The 13,587-nt window shown below is 31.0% G+C and overlaps 1 protein-coding gene and 1 long non-coding RNA gene across 6 annotated transcripts in view; one reads left to right on the top strand and one right to left on the bottom strand.

Annotated features, from left to right (window-relative positions):
* LOC126735276 (protein alan shepard) overlaps positions 1–13,587 on the bottom strand; it is a 198,170-nt gene that overhangs the window by 109,273 nt on the left and 75,310 nt on the right. The window lies entirely within an intron of this gene.
* On the top strand, positions 5,910–7,126 carry LOC126735354 (uncharacterized). Its single transcript, XR_007660383.1, has 3 exons — positions 5,910–6,454; positions 6,634–6,821; positions 6,902–7,126. It is a non-coding gene; the product is annotated as an uncharacterized LOC126735354 (long non-coding RNA).

The raw sequence follows: 13,587 nt of genomic DNA, 5'->3' as shown, positions 1-13,587 counted from the left end.
TTAGAGTACACTGTGTTCCATTTTGGATGAGACTGCAGGGTATCTCTGTCATTTTTTAAGATAGAGCTTTGCGGTTTTCGCGACCCTGTATCACTTTTAAAGCCACAAACAGAAATATTCTAACTACTTTTGTTCCTAAAATACAGGGCGAAAACGAAAATGTTCACTTTTGGAGATGTTATTATTTCTTAGGCCCTGTATAAGATAGAATAAAAATGAAAACTGCTTATAATAGATATTTTTACATAAAAGTCAGTGGCGTATTTAATTTTTTTTCCCAATGCACTGTTTTTAAGATTGGGCACAAACTTGGTATTTTTTAAATGGAACACCCTGTATATTTTAACGTCAAATTTTTGCATTTTTTTTTCTGAATACATTGATGTATCACAACCTAATCTTTGATAAATTTTAGCTCAAAGAATTAGAAAAATCCATATTTATGTTTATTTTTTTAATAGTAGGCCATGAATTCTTTGACACATGCATAAAAAAATGTTTTGTTTATTGCATTCATGGAAACTAAGTCACAAACAGACTCAATACATATCAATAATGATGGCTGACGGTGAAAATATGGAATTCCAAAATTTTGAAAAGTATGATATTATAAAATGTTTAAACCTTTTTAACGAAAATGTCGAAGCGGCGCAGCAATTATATTTAAATAGGTAAAGCTCTAGCTTATTTTATTTTGTTACAAAATTCAAAAAATAAAAAAGATCTTATTAAGTTTCCAGAAAGACGTCAGCCATCTCGGGCTACGGTATTCCGGTTAAAATCTAATCTTTTAAATTATGGCTGCTATTCAAAACCTAGGCAACCCCATGTTGATAGAAATGAAGCTGGCGAAATTAATGTTTTAGCGTGTGTGGAAGCAAGACCCCAAATTTCCCGTAGAAAGATAGAGGAAGAGATAGGAGTTTCCAAAAAAGTGCAAAAAATTTTAAAAAAGCATAAATTTAAACCGTATAAGATAAATATTATACAAGAATTGCATCCTGACGATCCGTTTAAACGACTGGAATTTTCTAATTGGTTTTTAACCAAAACTAATGAAGATCCGGATTTTGTAAAAAAGGTAATATGGTCTGACGAATCCCATATAAGCAGTAGTGGCATATTTAATAGGCAAAATACCAGACATTGGTATCAAGAAAACCAACATATTACTTTTGAACGACAGCAACAAGGCCGATTTGGTTTTAGTGTTTCCTGTTTTGTATTGGGCACTAAAATTGTATATACAATTTTTGAGGGTAGCTTAACTGCCCAACGATATCTAAATATATTGCAAAATAATTTGCCAGAGTTGCTGGAGGACAGACCTTTAGCCCAGCGACATCAAATATATTTCCAGCAAGATGGAGCGCCCGCTCATAATTCAAGGGTAGTTAGAGAATATTTAAGTGCCCATTTTAATAGACGTTGGATTGGCACACACGGGCCAATCAGATGGCCCCCGAGGTCACCGGACTCAAGTGTTTTGGACTTTTTTGTATGGTCGTACTTAAAAAATAAAATTTATGCAAATCGGCATAATAATATAAATGAACTCCGAGCGACAACTGAAGAAGCATTCATAAACTTACAAAGGCAACCCTTTATAATTTTAAATGCCTTAACACGAATACAGACTGTATGTGGTTTTTGTATAAGACAAAATGGACAGCAGTTTGAACAGTTTTATTAAATTTATATTTGTTGTTTTTTTTTTTTGGTTTTTGTAATTAATTTTCTAATTTGATTCTTGTAATTACTAATTAGTTTTTAATGTTAAACCTGGTCCGATATATTTTTTTTGTTTTTAACATTTTTATGTTTATATTAATATTTTAAGTTAATGTTTAAAATATAGTTAAATAAACAGGTTTAAATCACATGGCGTTTTAAAAAAGTAATAATTAAATGCATGTGTGTAAGAATTCATGGCCTACTATTAAAAACAAAAATAAATATGGATTTTTCTGATTTTTGAAGCTAAAATTTACTAAAGAATAGGTTGTGATACATCAATGTATTCAGAAAAAAAAATGCAAAAATTTGACGTTAAAATATACAGGGTGTTCCATTTAAAAAATACCAAGTTTGTGCCAATCTTAAAAACAGTGCATTAGAAAAAAAAATTAAATACGCCACTGACTTTTATGTAAAAATATCTATTATAAGCAGTTTTCATTTTTATTCTATCTTATACAGGGCCTGAGAAATAATAACATCTCCAAAAGTGAACATTTTCGTTTTCACCCTGTATTTCAGGAACAAAAGTAGTTAGAATATTTCTGTTTGTGGCTTTAAAAGTTTTACAAAAAAGTGATACAGGGTCGCGAAAACCGCAAAGCTCTATCTTAAAAAATGACAGAGATACCCTGCAGTCTCATCCAAAATGGGACACAGTGTACAGTAAAATGCCAAAGGTAAATAAAAAAAGTTTAGACATTCCAGTACCTTTTACCGGAGAGTTAAACAAAAACGGAATGTGCCAGAAAGCAAATTTTAAGAACCCGAAAATCAATTTTTGTATGATGCTGTAATGCTGTTAGATCAACATAATCCCGTTGATGAAATTTTAGAATTTCCACCTAGACACAGTAGAACTTTCTATTTCTCTTATTTTTAATATTGATGGACTGCCTCTGTTTAATAGTTCTCCTTTACAATTTTGGCCAATATTACCCAAAGTACATGTATACCCTAAATTAAAGCCAATGGCTATTGCTATTTATTGTGGACCAACGAAACCCCCTTTTCAAGAATATTTTAAACAATTTGTAGAAGAGCTAAATATCCTTCTAGAAAATGGACTTTATTTAAATAATAGAAAAATTAAAATATTGGTTCGATATTTTGTGTGCGATACTCCAGCTAGAAGTTTTATTAAAGGTAAGTATCACTATTATTGTAAAATGTTATATATATTGTTCGATAAATAAAATATTTCTTTAAAGGCAAACTAGGCTTTAATTCAGCTCATGGTTGTTTAAAGTGTACAGTGATAGGAGTCTATGATAAAGGAGGAAGACATATGTATTTCCCAAATATTAAAAATCCTTGTTTCCGAAATCAGTTGGATGAAGATCATCATAAGGAAGTAACACCTCTACTGAAGCTGCCCATTAATATGGTTGAAGATATAATTATTGCTGATTCACTACATTTATTTGACTTAGGTAATATGTATATAATATTTAATAATCTCTTAATTTTTTAATTTTTTCTTAAAAAATCATTAATTTTTTCAGGTATTATGAAGAAGTGCCTTAATGGATGGGTTTATGGTAATTACAATTTTAAAACCAAATTCTCTGGGGAAGATATTGAATATCTCTCAGAAATGTTAATATCATGTAACATCAGAAGGCCAACTCAACTTCTCAGAGCAATAAGACCACTAAAGAATTTAAAATTTTGGACAGGATCTGAATATCTGACGTTTTTACTTTACTTGGGACCAGTACTCCTTAAAGATATTTTAGCTGGTCCAGTATATCAAAATTATATTTATTTATTTTGTGCTACTACTATTTTGAGTTGTTCAGCTTATTTAAAACACATTAATGTAGCTGAGAAATTGTTATTTCAGTTTACTACAACATTTAGTAATGTATATGGCAAGGATGCTATTGGGAGCAACGTGCACAATCTGTGCCATGTTGTAAATGACGTTAAAAAGTTTGGTTCTCTAACTGATATAAGTGCATATCCTTTTGAAAATTTTTTATTTAGTTTAAAATCATTAGTTCGTACTAATAAAAGGCCATTAGCACAAATTGCCAAACGGCTGACAGAAATGCAAAGCTTAAAAATAGATGCTTTTCCTGGTTTAGTAACTCCTTATGCGAAAAATGAAATTTTAAAGAAAAAACCAGAGTCTTTAGCACTTGCAGGATACAGGTTATACAAAACCATTTATGTGTCAGAAAATATTATGTTATCTAATAATATTAAAAATAAATGGTTAATGGCGAGTGATAATATTATTATTGAGTTAATGTATGTAATGCAAGATAAAGAAGGATACTACGTTTACGGTGCTGGTATAAAAAATAATGGAGATTTTTTTATTTTGCCATTTAAATCGTCTAACATAAATATTTATGAATGTAAGCATAAAAGTAAAAACGATTTTAGTTCGCCTAAATCATACCGTTTAGACCAAATAAAATGTAAATTATTTGCAATCAAATGGAAATACAAACTTGTATTTTTTCCTTTGCTTCATACTTTAAAAATTTAACAACTAATGAAAACTCTGTTTTTGGGTACATAAAAATATATATTTATTTATTATTATGATTACCCTAAATAAACACTTAACACTAAACAGGAACTAAAACAATAATTATTCTTTAAAAATAGCAATATAAATTCTTGCTCTTTGGCATATAAATCAATTTAAAAAAATCACAAAGAACATTTAAAACATTTTAAATAAACAATGAAAACTAGCTGGGTAGCTAGGTGCATAATATATAATAAGGATGTTATAGTGGCCAAGGTATTACGCGGCGCTACGATATCGAGGCGAGCGCTTCTGAAAGATGGCGTTTTGGTTGCACGGGGAACTTTATAGAAGAGTGGCACTTTATAGTCACTAAAAACCCTTGGCAATACAGTTCCAAAAGAGTTCCTGTTTCGATATAGAGTCCATAAAATGAGAGAATATGCCGGTGACGTCAGACTTCTCGCATCTAAGCTGGCTATCGTTAAGCGTAGAAGCGTAGAATTCTAGCAGATGTGAAAGAGAGAGATGCATGTATTCACGGTCAAGTAAACCTAATCAGGGAAATATGGGGCCTCCCCTTTATTGATTTTTTGGTTTAAATTTAAGTTTGTGCGCATTTTACGTCACCGGCATATTCTCTCATTTTATGGACTCTAGTCACTTCTCGGTAGTTACGATTGTTACTTAATTGAATTATATACCTTCAGGTTTCAAATGGGTAGTTTCGGCCTAATTATTCATAATTTTTAACCACTTTATAGTAGCGTATGGAACTTTTTAGTAATTTTCATGGTATCGGCCATATTTTTTGAAAGCTTACCAGGTAGTCTCCAAGATTAACTAAAAAAATTATGCATTTTTTCTCAAAATATGCATTAAAACCTTATATATGTTAACCATTTTTGACCATAAAATACTTTTGCAAGATACCAAGCAATGATTAAAAAAATTTGAAAAAAAATTCGTAATATTATATAATTTTTTAACATAAATAAAAAGGTTAATTCAGATAGTTGGTGCGGCGCTTCAAATTATTTTCATATAAACCTATAGTTTTAACCAGTAAACTCAATTGCGTCGATAAATTTACTTTCATATTCCTAAGAAAAACTCATATCAATATTATGAAAAATTATAATAAGTATAATGGCTGTTTATGATTTCGTTTGTCATCATGCTATTTTAAAACAATCTTACAATTTCATAAAGGTGGCGCTGGTGAAGACGTTCGAAAAAGCATTAGTTTGCCACGAACTTGTGACCACGCACTAACTAGGCAGGCTCGTGGCATCTACGTATCTGGGACGAAATTATCTACTTTATAGTAGCACAACAGAGTAAATGCCTTAGTGGCAAAAACTACCCAAAATCATTCCCCATTTTAGTCGCAGCCTCGTAGCATCTTACAAATATGGGATGTGGCCGCCTAAGGTCGCCTTCCCCTCTATAGTTTCTTTTAGAGTCGCAATATAGTTCCTGCCTACTATAAATGCTAGTTGGGTGGCTTCTTCCCCAAATAGAGAGTACTAGTGGACTGTACTTGTTTATTTTATATGTTTATCGAAGGACCAGAGCTTATATGGGGCTGAACCAATTAACTTAATAAATGAAACAAAACATTTACAATACAAAATATGCTCATTTATTAAATCCGAAGACAGGAAAATTATTCAGTTTTCATTAAAGCAATTGTAAACTATGAATTGAAGACATGAGTTGATAAAGGTGCTATGTCCATTTTTTTCAAAAAATGACTTATTTGTATATTTGGTTACCTAAAGTCGTAATACAACCCCTGAATAACTCAAGATTCTTAAATTGTTAATAATAAGGATTATTTTAATTGATAAAGGTACTATGTCCTATGACTAAGTACCCTTTTTAATTAGATAAAGGTGCTATGTCCTTAAATATGTCCATATTTAAGGACATAGCACCTTTATCCACTAGATAGTGGGAAAGTTTTATTTACATGGTAGGTGCCATGTGACATTTTAAGGTTATGTTTGTTGTTTATCACATCGTTCAACATGGGGTCGAGAAGTAAAAGAATGTTAGAATTAGTAAAAAACAAGAAAATATGTGTTTTAAATAAAGGTAAGTCCGAATAGAGAATTTTTTTGTAGATAGAAAATGTATTTTGTACTTCCTTAGAGGTCAATACCAATGCGGTGATTTTGGAGCAGCCAAGCACTAGTGGGCTTCAAAAGAAGGTTAACTCTAAAGCAGGTAAGCATATTAAAACATTTTTTACTAACTTTATGAATTAATGATCTCTTTTTAATAACAATTTAAATCGAGGGGGTGATGCGATTCAATTTTTTATTTAAAAAAATACATATATAATATACATTACTTGAATTATTATTACATACATACCTACCCATGTACATAAATTAAATTTTTAGACTATATGGATAATTGTACTGATGAAAGTGTTATATCAGGCAGCGAATATTCCCCTTCCAGTGAAGAAGATTCAGAAGAGGATTCTGATAACTCAAATATTTCTTATTCGACGAGTCTCATAAACAAATATCCGGATGTTGATAGAGTCAAACGTAAAATGTTTCCGGATAACCAAAAAATTAAAAAGGTAAAGCTAAAAAATGTTAAGATTAAGAAATAAAAATAGAAATAAGTATAAATTTAATAAATAACTAAGATATTCTTAAGGTTCCGACAAGCAGCAGGGAAACCCCGGATAGGATTGACGTCATTGACGAAGTGCAGGAGGAAATACCTCGGGAAATACGTATAGAAGACCATAACCAGCAATTCCATGTTACTGCCGATGGAATAAGTAAAAGAGAAATTGTTAAACCAGTTTTAAAAATAACTAAAAAAAGAGTCCGGAAACCTGATAATTGGAAACGAAATAAAGCGGCAAAGTTAAGACAACAAGGTAAAAAATATATTTCTCAAAAGACTGGTAAAGTGATGGAAGCAAAAACAATTAAAAGAGATTTTCTGTGTAAAGAAAAATGTAGAATAAACTGTACTGAGAAATTTAGTATTGCAAGCAGAGAAGAAATTCTAAGAAAATTTTATAAGCTAGAAACAAATTCCAAAAATATTTTAATTTTTAAAAGTATTAAGATGCAGGAAGTTAATCGTCACCGCCTCGTAAAAATATAAAAACGAAAGCTTACAGCTTTAAATATTTTATTACGTGTGATAAAGAAAATACACTAGTCTGTAAAGATGCTTTCTGCTCTTTATACCGAATTGGACGAAAAAAAGTCTTTAAAGCTCAAAATGACTTAAAATCTGGCCAGGTAATGCCCTCACCACATAAGCAAGGGCATCACAAAAATCCAAAAAAAATATCCGATGAAGTAATAAACTGCATTGAAAATCATATCAAGCAGTTTCCTTCAGAAGAATCACATTATTCTAGGACTAAAAACCCACATAAAAAATACCTTTCCCCTTTACTAAATATTAACCGACTTCATCAACTGTATATAGAGGATTGTCAAACAAAAAAGCTCGAAACTAAATATTTCGTAAAGGCCTCTTTTTACAGACATATATTTGAAACAAGGTTTAACTTATCTTTTGGTGTACCAAAAAGTGATAATTGCAGTTTATGCGATGCTGGAGAGAACTCTTTAGAGCACTCGAATAATTTTCAACTTGCTTTTGCGCAGCAGAAAGTTGACCGCGAAGCAGTAAAAATGTCCAAAGAAAAATGTTACATAACAATGGATCTTCAACAAACGATGCCTTTGCCAAAGCTATCAACGTCAAAATCTTTTTATTTAAGACAAATGTGGCTATACAACTTTGGAGTCCACTGTTTAACCAGTTCTGGTCATAAGTCCTATTTTTTTACATGGACTGAGGATATTGATAATAGGGGAAGTAATGAAATAGCAAGTTGTTTGCTACGATTTTGTCTGCTTCTTAAAGAAGAAAATCCCCAAATTGATCATTTAATAATTTGGTCAGATCAATGTGGGGGACAAAACAAAAACTTCTCCATTATTAACCTTTTTCAATACCTAATATTAAATAAAATATTTAAGATCATTGACCATAAATTTCCCGAAGTTGGTCACAGTTACCTTGACTCTGACAGAGACTTTGGAAGAATAGAAAAGGTTCTTAGAAAACATCAGAATATTTATATACCAGACCAATATCGGGAAATTATTAGATCTGCGAGTACCAAACAAAGTGTATGCCTTAACATGGAACATTTTTTTTAGTGCTTTGAAACTCTACCTGCAAAACTTCATTTAAACAAAAGACTCACTAATAGTCTTGACCAAAAAATTAATTTTAGAGATAAAGTGAAGTGGCTAAGAGTAAGTTGTTTTGGAAAATACTTTTACAAAACTAGTTTAGATCCGTTTACCCCATTTATGGAAGTTGACTTACAAAAAAAAAGAGAACTGATAGTACAAAGTAATCAAGTTGTTTTACAAAAGTTACCTAAATGCGGTGGTTTGACTTCTGAAAAAATTTCAAATCTACAAGATCAACTTAAGTTTATTCCAGCAGAGTATAAATGGTATTATGATATTGTTTTAGAAGAATGTTTGAAAAACCCTAAGAAAAAACGTAATTCATGTTAAATTTAAATGTTTCTGTGTCTTTGTTTATAAATTTTTAATGTATCTTACTTTGCTTTTGTTAATCTGCAAATAAAATTTAATTTCCAGATTATTTAATAGTTTTTTTTATTATTTTTTAAAAATTTAAATACAACATAGGTGACATAACACCTTTCTCCACTCAAGTTTATACCAACATCTGCATAAAATGTTGGTTGATTAAGGTGCTATGTCCATTAAAATTAATATTACTAAAAAAGTATAAATTCTAGAAAAACAAAAAATATTATATAAAAAAGTACAAAACGATTCTAATCTAATAAGATATTGGTAATTTTTATAAAATTTATAAAAAAAAATATATAAGTGAAAACGCGTTTCCTTCAATTACTCAATATCTGAAAAACACCTGGACATAGCACCTTTATCAACTCATGTCTTCAATTGTCTTTGTTGTCCTTTTGTATACTTAATTTTACCTTATTTACACTCACTTTGCTTCTTACCAGGTAAATTTCATTCGTAATTCACATACGAAAAAAAGGTGAGAGAGGTTTTTTGTCATAAATTGAACGAGGAATTAAAAAAAAATTAATTTCAATTATCTCAGTGGCGTACCGTTTTTTTCTTTCAAAAAAATTGAGATCATTTTTTTGAAAGAAAAAGATCATTGGTGAACATAAAATTCCTAATTGCATGTCACAAAAAGGGCTGATAACTACCTCTAAAAACCCTCCAAATTTTATTTGCATACCATTCTCGACCGGTTTCAGAGCAATAAATAAATTGTCAAATTTGAAGAAAAACTTTAGCACCCCGCATCTCTGAAAACGAACTATTTGCCGACATACGTTTATACAGCAAACTGTCATTATTTTTCCATGCAGAATCACCCCCCTGAAGTTTGTCGCACTTATTTAATAACACCCTGTATAGGCATCATCTTGTTATCGAACCATAATGTGACATTTTGAGGTTATTTTCGAAAAAGTTTTGAGGTTACTCACGGTTCTCATAATAATTGCTTGACCCAACCGCCATTAAAAATGAAAACCCGTATGGTGGCTGGCTGGTTATAAACGCATTCGTGACGAGTGACTCACAAATTAAGAAACCCGTATAATCTGACAATAGGCGACAACGCAACGGTTGCACCATTAGTATAGGATGACACAAAAGAAACCTTCATGATATATAAAAAAAATAAATAATACATGGAAATAGAATTTCCGAGATTTGGTGAAGGGGAGGGGGGAATTATCTTCGGAATTCAGATGACATCACTTATATAAAATCAATCGGATTTATTATGATTGTGGGCTCCTCGTATATATGCGGGTTGAATCATTGTTCAGGTGTCGGTGCACTCTTTTGTTGCATTGTTGTTCTATTGGTGAGTCAGAAATTGATATTTAAAACGAGACCCTTTTTTCTTTTTTTGGAGGTAAAGTAAACATAAAGTTTTTTAAAACGTTTATTTAAAGTAAAGTGAGCTGCAATCTTTTAAAGCATTTGCATATATACTATCAGACAAAAGTAGAGCAACTTTTAGGTTTTTTATCAGTGTACATTTACAACATTTAACTTGAATAAATACATTGAGTTCAATTGAGAAGATGCTGGAAATCGTTGCCTTGAACTTCTTAATACAAGAACAGTCGGTCCGAGATTTCACACCGAACATTTTCAAATACACAAACATCGATATTTCCACAAATATTCGTTATTGTCTGTCGTAAATCCAATACTGAAGCAGGTTCAGTTTCGTACATCTTTTGCTTCAAATAGCCCCATAAAAAATAAGTCTAGAGGTGTCAAATCTGGCAAGCGATCTGGCCATTCCACAGGTCCTCGACGGACCTCTTACAATAGCCTACTAGATAATGTATAAAAAAAAACATTTAAAAGTTAGGTTTTATTTGAATATTCCCAGAATAATGCTATTCTATATATATAATGAAAATCAACAATATTTAAAAGAAAAATATTTCGTTAAAGTAATAGACTGTATAACGAAAACCAAAGATTTTATTTAAATAAACAAAATACTCTGGAAATTTGTTTACTAAATATTTCAGACTGAAAGTCAGATTGAGACCACATGACTGAAGTAAAACTTCTTTAGCTCCATTCCTAATAACTGTATATTTATGCACAATTTTTGTACGTAATTTCTTCTTAGTTGATGGTCCTCGAACACCATTCTCATATTCATTCTCAAGCGCACTAATTTTTTTAGATCATTTTCATTGCTGATCTAATGTTGTCTTATACCCCGGTCTAGTTCCTCCCAGAGACTTTCAATAGGGTTAAGATCGGGACTTTGTGCAGGAAAATCCATTATCCCTTCTGAGTAAAAAAACATTCTTGAATTGCCTTTTACTGTCATTTCTTAAGATATAGCTTTGCGGTGGTTTTCGCGAACCTGTATCACTTTTTTGAAAAACTTTTAAAGCCACAAACAAAAATATTCCAATTATTTTTGTTCCCGAAATGCAGGGCAAATCGAAAATGTACACATTTCGACGTTCTTGAGACCAGAAAAAGTTGAAGACAGAAAACAACACTGTGCGACGAAATTTCGAAAAACAATAAAGAAACCATTATTAATAAAGTCATATTATTCCTTGCAGGAATATTTGAACGACTCTTTCAATTAATTAATAGGTGATAGGTTTAAATGCATGAATGTAAATTTGTTCGAATGTTTTTTATGTTTGATTAAATTTTTATGTCTTACATTGGTTTAACTTCTATTATTTTATATGCAACTTAAAAGTAGAAAAATAATTATTGTGCCTTGTATATTGACTAACTTAGAAATTAAGATAGATTAGATAAATTCTAATGCAGAGATCTATTAGGATCTTCGATGTGTCACAGATGCGGCACTAAATAGTCCGTGCGCCTATGTCGTATTTATTGTCGCATGATATACAGTAGTGGCCAAAATTATAGCAACATTTGAAATTTAGTGCTCTTTCAATCTGTTGAAGTGCAATATTGAAACAATTTATATTGTGATTTCTTGGTAATTATTAACTTATTTAAATAACAGTATGAGTCGTGGTAAAACCGTGTCTGTTGAAGTGAGGCAACTTATAATTAATCAGTATAAGTCAGGCATCAAACAGTCATCCATTGCAAAAAATTTTGCTCTTCACAGATCAGTTGTATCACGTATAGTGAAAAGATACAATAACACAGGGCTGGTAGTACCCAAAAAAAATTCGAGACGTCCCCGGAAAACTTAAAAAAAAAGTGACAAAATGATTGTTCGGATTTCCAGGCAAAACCCATTTTTGTCCTCTTCAAAAATTAAAGGGCTTTTGGATGGCAGTGGGTGTTCCGATCTTAGTGAACGATCCATAAGGCGGCGTCTATTTGAAAATAAGTTGTTTGGACGCAGACCAGCAAAAAAGCCTCTTCTTTCCAAGAAGAACGTGAAGGCCCGACTTGAATTTGCTCGAGAACACCAGGGCTGGACTATTGAGTGGCGCAGAGTTATTTTTAGCGATGAATCAAAATTCAAGTTTCTCCATGATGAAAAAATTAATGTTATGAAGTGGCCCTCCCAATCTCCGGATTTAAATCCAATAGAAAATCTTTGGGAAATTGTGGATAACAGGTGTAGAACCAGGAATTTCAAAAATGCTGGAGAACTTTTCGAAGCTCTTCAGGATACTTGGTTGTCAATCGATCATGATGTTATAAACAAACTTATTTTATCCATGCCAAAAAGATGCATTGCTGTTATAAGGGCTAAAGGGTACTATACTAAATACTGAAGAATATTATTGTATTGTAATCTTATTTTGACTTTGGAGAATAAATAAATTGATTTTTCTAAAATGTGTTGCTATAATTTTGTCCAACCCGTTTCCTAAAAAAAATTCCCATTTTTTATTTCTTTTATAAAGTAACAAAAAAATAAACATAAATAAAAAGCTTTGTAAAAAATACATCATAATATATACCAGTTTTTTTTCTAATCTACCACATCATATAATTTGAAGGAAAAATGTACTTGTTGCTATAATTACCATAGGCCACTACTGTATATGTTTAAATGGCAAAATTTATACAGTGTGACCCATTTGTTTTCGGGTCACCCTGATAAAAAGTTTATTTTTAGTGCGATTTTGCCCGGGTTTTTTTAAAATGTTAGGTCCAGAAAAACTGCATCATTATAACAAAAAAAAATTCTGCCATGCAAATTCCAAGGCCTACTAATGTCAGTTTTTAAGGGCCAAATTTTAAGAAACCATGCTAGGCATTTTTTTTAGGAAAAAAATTGTGCACACCACTGGATTCGGCATCCCCCAAAACGGCCTTATACCAAATTTCATTAAAAAATATTAAGTAATAACAATTTTATAACAAAAAATAAAAAGGGAAATTATGCGTTTATTTACATTTAAAAATGTGTAGATAGCCATGAAAAAAAAACAAATTGAACAAAGATAATACAAGTAAATAACAATTCCAAACTAAATACAAATAAAAACAAACAATAAACTAACAAAAATAAATACAAATAAAATAAAAAGAACAAACAAAAAAATTAAAAATTAACCGTTACTAAATTTTTGAAATTTCTACTAATCCACCATTGTTTTCTATGCATTTTACATTCCTTTTGCCTACAATTATAATAACTTTACGGACTTGCTCTGGAGTAATTTCTGAACAAACCTGGATTATTCTGACTTGTAGATCTTCTAAATTTTGAGGTCTTGATTTGTACACTTTTTCTTTAAGTAAGCCCCAGAGAAAAAATCGAGTGGCGTTAAGTCAGGG

This window comes from Anthonomus grandis, chromosome 1 (genome assembly GCF_022605725.1).
Source record: "Anthonomus grandis grandis chromosome 1, icAntGran1.3, whole genome shotgun sequence".
NCBI classification, from domain to species: domain Eukaryota; kingdom Metazoa; phylum Arthropoda; class Insecta; order Coleoptera; family Curculionidae; genus Anthonomus; species Anthonomus grandis.
This window is presented reverse-complemented; position numbering and strand designations above follow the sequence as displayed.